At 43.7% G+C, this 6,789-nt stretch overlaps 1 non-coding gene and 1 pseudogene across 1 annotated transcript; both read right to left on the reverse strand.

Moving 5' to 3' along the window:
- Positions 1–5,325: 5,325 nt before the first annotated feature.
- On the reverse strand, positions 5,326–6,137 carry LOC114086154 (Friend virus susceptibility protein 1-like; annotated as a pseudogene).
- A 140-nt stretch (positions 6,138–6,277) lies between these two features.
- Positions 6,278–6,368, reverse strand: LOC114088899 (small nucleolar RNA SNORD88). The gene has a single exon (XR_003582084.2). It is a non-coding gene; the product is annotated as a small nucleolar RNA SNORD88 (small nucleolar RNA).
- Positions 6,369–6,789: the final 421 nt, after the last annotated feature.

Consider the following 6,789-nt stretch of genomic DNA (forward strand, 5'->3'; position numbering starts at 1 on the left):
CAGCAGCAATTAAAATAGGGCCTGCACCATCCTTCTTGAAATATTTCTTCTCGGTTTCTGTGTATCACGTTTTTTTGATTCTCCTTTTATCTCACTGAGTTGCTTTTTTGCAGATATCTTTGTTGATAATTCCTCTTCTCTCCAACATCTAAATTTGGAATGAACTAGGACTACGTCCAAAACCTCCTTAGATCTCATCTATATGATGATGAGAGCCAAATCAAATCTTTAAATTTGTCTTAATCTTGAAATTCAAGTCCCCATGCTTACACATGTAAAGACCCACTTTAGGATGCCTCAGAAATACACTGGTGAAAACAACTTCTGACTTCACTGTCCTTCGAAATCTGATTTTCCACCAGCCTTACCCATCTCAGCAAAAGGGTACCACCATCCACCTGGCTTCTCAGGCCACATATCAGTCTATAACCTAAATCTGATTTCTTGATCTTCTTTACCTCCCATATCCAATCCATCTATTAGTCCTGTTCTCTCCGTCATTGAACATATCCATAATTGTCCATTTCTCTACATTTTTTTTCCTGGTACTTGGGATTGCACTCAGGGGTTCCCACATGCTAGGCAAGTGCTCTACCACCAAGCTTTCAGCAACAGCCCTCTTTCTTTTTCATTTTGAGACAGGAACTTGCTAAGTTGCCCAGGCTGGCTTCAAACTTGTGATTCTCCTGCCACAGCCTCCCAGGTCCCCTGGATTACAGCTGTGTGCCACCAAGGCCAGCTCTGTTTGTCCATTTCACCACATCCCTAGTGTAAATCACCATCCCTCCCCACCTACACTTAATAGCACGAGCTTTCTGACTGGCCCTTCTTCTTGTTCTTTCTTCTGTTCTTATACTTTGATCTCTTACAAAATACTCACCAGAACATTCTCTTCTAAAAATGCATGGTCTTTTCAAATGTTTATCAGTGATCTTTTAAATATGTTTAAAAGTTTAAAAGTTTTTATGAGATGCAGTTACCCCTGATGGGAAGCTGACAGACCTGAGTGGTGAAAACATGAGGTTAAGGGGATAATTCTATAGACTGGGCTGAGTGCATGCACACACACACACACACACTCACATGCTTTCTTCTAAAACCCAATTTACCAGTAACCACTCTGGCTCTGCCTGGCTTAAACTAATATGACATGTGACATTCCTCAACAAACAAAGAGAAAGGCAGGCTCATAGACTTCTCCCTGCTCATAAGAACAACACAAATTACCCCTTCAGGGAGTATGAGCAGGGAGAAATCTTTGGTGACATTTATGCAGACCAGAATCCATGACTCAGGGAGACAGGATAATTAAAAGCAAAGACCCCAACCATAAAATCTTTAGGAACAAGTTTCAATTAGAACTGGTCAGCAAGGGCCAAGGTGACCCAGAGTTGCCTATGTTCTTTAGCATGTCATTATAATAGTGAATTTTCCCCCTCCATGGGGTAAGACCATGAGCAGTGGTGACTTGAAAGTCTGATGTCATCCTGCATCTGTCAAAAGTAGTGGGGCATGGTGGGAACACCTGTAATCCCAGCAGCTCCGGAGGCTGAGGCAGGAAGATCACAAATTCAAAGCCAGACTCAGCAACTTGACAAGGCCCTAGTCCACACAGTGAGACCCCATTTTTTTTTAATTTTTTTTAATATTTATTTTTCAGTTTTTGGTGCACACAACATCTTTATTTTTATTTTATGTGGTGCTGAGGATTGAACCCAGTGCCCTGCGCATGCCAGGCAAGTGCATTACCGCTTGAGCCACATCCCCAGCCCCGAGACCCCATCTTTACATAAAATATTAAAAGAGCTGGAGATGTATAGCTCCATGGTTAAACAGCCCTAGGTTCAATCCCTAGTCCCCCAACAACCTCCCCACCCCCCCAAAAAAGTCAAAAGGTGTACCTGGGTTGGGACTCTCTAGAAACTTCTCTGGGACCCCCAATAAAACTGGAGGACAGAAAGGTGTGTGGTCCCTCTCCACTCTGAGAGGACATTCTCTCCCTTTCTCCCTTAAGAGTGTCATTTTGTCCCTTTTCCTTTCCCTTCTAATAAACTCCTGCCTACAATTATGTGTGACTCACTTGACATTCTTCTGGCAATATTGCAAAGAAGTAGTGGTTTCAGGACTGCCCCCCTCTTACCCTTGCCAACATGGCTTAGGCTGTGCAGGTAGATCTCCATCTGTAACAACCCCCTCCCCATTCTAATCCTACCTAAGAACACCCAGGGAAAGGGTTTTTAATCATATTTAAAATAAACCTGAATTATTAACAATAATTGGCAAGGCCTTCCACAATCCCACCACACTAGTTTCTCTTCCACACCCAGCTCCACTCCAGTTCACCACTGAAATAGTCCTCAGACACTGAGACTATTCCACCAAAGGACTTTGCACCAGCTTTTTCCTATTTGAAATACTCTTCTTTGTCCTCTAACTCTCAGCTTGAGTTTCATTTCCAAGACACCTTTGCTGATAACTCAATCTACAGTTGACTCCTTCCCACTATTAGCTTTTCATTCCATCGCCTTGGTACTTATCCTATCACTACTTATTATTTTTTTTCTTTTCTTCCTTCTTTCCTTTCTTGCTCCTTTTCTATTAATTTTTATGCTTTTGCCTTAATTCTATCTCAGAACATAAGCTCCATGTGAGCAAGGTCCATATCTGCAGAAATGATCCTTAAACTATCCCCAGCACATTAGAAGGTCAGTATTAGTACATTTTTGCCCTTTCACACACACACACACACACACACACACACACACACACACACTACTGCACCCAGAATGCATGATTTGGCCATTGTAGGACAGGAATAAACAAGTGGAGATAAGAATTCAAAATTCAAACCTACAGTAAATGGCTTGATGGACAAGCATCCTGAGCCATGCTAGGTTTAAGAAGAACCCAGCAGGGGAAGGGAATACATGATCACAGTCTTCAGGAATTTAGTGGATGCTTCTTTCCCAAACAGCCCTAGGGCTGCCTTCCAGTGAAAGCAGAAAATCATCAAACTAGGGACATTCTGCTCACTAGGTGGTCAGGCAAGTGTCTGCCTCTCTCCTCCACCCACCCCTACCCCCACCTGAAACCTAGGTCATTTCTTGTGTTACAGCCAACAGCTCCCATTTATTCTTCCTTCTTCTCATAACTATATTTTCAACAGAACGTCAATAGAATATCATAAAAGAAAAGGGATGTATTCCCAGTCAAGCAATGACTGGAAAGAATTCAGAAATACCAAGAGACAAGGAGGCAGGCAATGTCAGAAAACTCAAAGCCAGGAAAAATGATGGAGGGAAACACATTAACTTGAATATGGATTTTTTTTTTTCTTTTTAAACTCTTCAAACCCCATTAATCCTTAGATCTTTAAAAGTGTTCTCTTAGACTCAACCAGTACTTGAGGGACATCAATCAAACTTTTTTTTTTAACTCCTGAAACAAAAGAAACACACCTCTTCTATTTAAAGAATCATTCTGAGTATGTACTGAAATTCAGAAAATACGAGAATAGATCTCAGATCAGCTCTTTCTTCTATTCCCAATAACTCAGGATAAATTTTCTGAAATGTTTTGCTTATCCCACCTTAACAGGAATACACCAGGAAAAAGGAAAAGTCTGATTTAAAATATTAAATATTTAGAAACAAAGTAAGATTGCCAATTTCTCAACATCTGGGGGTTGATAAATACTAAATAAGACAAACTACCAAATATGTGAAATATTAATGCTTGTAGTTGTTTATTCTACAAATGCAAATATTCTAACATTTTACTTGCATTTTTTCCATAAACTTGTTGCTTTAAAATACGCTTCTTAGGAAAAGGAAGCATTTTATCCAAATGAACAATAAGAAAATAATATAGTAGATTTATAGCCATGCTTGTAAATTTCCATCCTCTGCCATTTAAGTCATTCAAATATACCCTAAATATAAGAAGTTCAAATTTTTATAAAAAGCACAAAGGAATCTCAATAATGGTATTAAACAGAGAGTTTGACAACAATGAAATTTTCCATACCTATTCACTCTGTTGCAGTAGTATGTCTCTTCTACTTTTGGCATTTACATCTTCTTTAATTAGATAATTGTATCTATTGTGGAAGGTAAGGTCAAACGTTTAAGTGGTAATATTAATTATATGTTTTCCCCATAATTCTCAATATTCAAAATGCCAATTAGCACATTTATATCTATCAAAGGCAAGGAATAAATATTTGTCTTAGGAATCCTTTTTTTGCCTGCTTTTTCTCTTATGACAGATGGTTTTAATGCAGATGGAATAAAAATGGGATTGTTGCTTATTATGGGAATACCTGTTCCTGGTGAGTAGTATTCACCTCCAAATCACAGCCCAATGTTGCTGTTATGAAAGTCAGAGATCTGGGGAAGTCTCCTGATGTGATGTAAAACTATGCTTCCTGTTGTGCTTGCTGGGTCATGTTTGTGTGTGTGTGTGTGTGTGTTTGTTTTTGTTTTTTAATGAGTGAACCATTTAATGAGAGCAGAACCACCAGTTGTCCCCATAGCTGTGATTCTGGTTCACATGCCCTAAACCTACCTCAGAGACTTGTGGGGGGCCACATGTACAGATTAGAGAAACCAGACCCACCTGGAGGGATGGGTAGCCCCTCTCTGGGGGCATTCAGCAAAGCACAGTTTAAAATGGAAGCATTACAATAGTTAAAAGAAAAACAAGACCTGGAGAGGGAAAACATTGCAAAGGGAAAAAATATCAAGTAAAAATAGGGCTGGGGATGTGGCTCAAGCGATAGCCTGCTCACCTGGCATGCGCAGGGCACTGGGTTTGATCCTCAGCACCACATAAAAATAAAAAATAAAGATGTTGTGTCCACCGAAAACTAAAAAATGAATATTAAAAAATTCTCTCTCTCTCTCTCTTTAAAAAAAAATATTGCATCTAAAACTTAAAAAAAAAAAAAGTAAAAACAAGATGTCAGGGATTGTGGGCCATGGGGTTTCCACTTGGCCTGTAGTGTTTGGGGGCTCAAATGGCAGAGGGAGGGTCCACTACTGTGCCCAATCATGCTGATGCCAGGCTGAGATTAACAAAATGGCACAACCCACTCCAAGGCCCAATTGGGCAAGTGGCTGTTTTCATGACTCTTTTCATGACTCTGGTCAGTGTTAACGAACAAGAGCAGCCAGAGATAAGGACGCCCCTTTCTTCTGGGGCCCCTGACCATGAGTAAGGGTGCTTGAGATACATGGGAAATGCACCCTCTCTGAACTCTAGGCTGAAAGCAGCTCTTCTAGTTTGGCCTCCCACCGCACCCACTGGGTGGGCTAGTGGGAGGGGCTAGTCCTGGCACGAGGGAGACTCTTCCCGGCAGACCTGGTCAGCGTAGGGGGGTGGGGGCAGCTGCTCCTCTCCTGGCCCATAGACTGGCTGGCTGCCCCAGTGCTTGGATTCTTTGATGCACAGCTCAAGGAGGACCTTGGTGGGCCGCTCATTCACCCTCTCCCTGGGCACCCCATAGCTAAGCAGCCAACCTGTGAGGTCCTTGCATGTGGGGTCCGGCCCCAGCATGAGCTTGGCACAGCCTGGCTGGCTCTGGCACCAAAGCAAACCCACATTAGCAATGAGCTGGATCTCATCGCAACCCCCAGCACGGTCATGCCCTTGACTAACAGGCTGACCAGTGAGAGCCACGGCTCAGAGGGCACCGCTGTCAGAAGGCGCTGCTGCAGGGCCTGAGTGAAAGGCACATCCTCTGGCATACTCGGGTGCAGGAGGTGAGGGTGGTGAGGGCGGCTCATGGTGGATTCAGTTGAGCATGCCCAGCTTACGCACCATCTGGATGCCCACCTCCACGGTGGTTCAAGGACAGAAGGGCAGTTCAGTGGCCTCGAAGTGCAGGAAGAAACCCAGTGTCCATACCAGGCCTGCAGCAGCCAGGTGAGCAGCATCTTGCGGTGATAGCTGAAAATGGCATCCTGGATTAGGTCACCCAGCAGTGTCAGCTCCCTGGAATTCAGGGACAGAGCTGAGTCCCCCTGGTCATACACCTGTAGGATCCAGGTGATCATGAGCTCTTTGGGGTTCTGCTTGACGTGCTGAGAAATGTCCAGGAGCTCAGTGTATGTATAGTAGCAGTCTCCCCAGCCCATCTTGGAGGTGCCAGCACTCTCTCAACCGAGGACACACCTGCCCCAAGGTAGAGAAGAGCAAGAGGTTCAGGAGGGGCACTGTTGCAGAAGTTGCCGGAGGTAGAAAGGGCCACACCCCTACCCAGTACCTCCTTGGAGTGGGGCCCCTCAGATCCCCAGGTTTCAAAGGTCCTGGATGGCACTGTGTCTTCAGGGGCAATCAGAGCCCAGTGCTGGATAACATGGGGGTCCCCAAGCACAACTCTGACAGGATAGCAATCCAGTGATTTCCTCCCTCCTAGCACAGGGTTACTGTGGAGATTAAGGAAGCCACTGCTTCAAGAGTGCATGGTGCTGAGCTGCTCCCTCCCAACCATAACCTCTTCTACACTTACCAGGAGGGAAAGCAAGGCAGCAGGACACCTGGAGAAACCTCCAAGATGGAATGATGGTGGGTAGTCCCTCTGAACCTCCCACTCTGCAAGGCTGGGCCAAGTTTTTAATCACTGCCAAGACTAACTCATGTTCATCCTATTGAGTAGTCTGCAGTTGTGCCAGATTGGTAGCCAACAGTGTTTACAGCAGATCACAAAAAGTGATGTTCACTCCTAAAATTATTTAGCCTGTGTGCTTATCATTTACCAATAGTAACCAATTTTCCTACCTCTATTTA

Source organism: Marmota flaviventris, chromosome 3, assembly GCF_047511675.1.
Source record: "Marmota flaviventris isolate mMarFla1 chromosome 3, mMarFla1.hap1, whole genome shotgun sequence".
Taxonomy (NCBI): domain Eukaryota; kingdom Metazoa; phylum Chordata; class Mammalia; order Rodentia; family Sciuridae; genus Marmota; species Marmota flaviventris.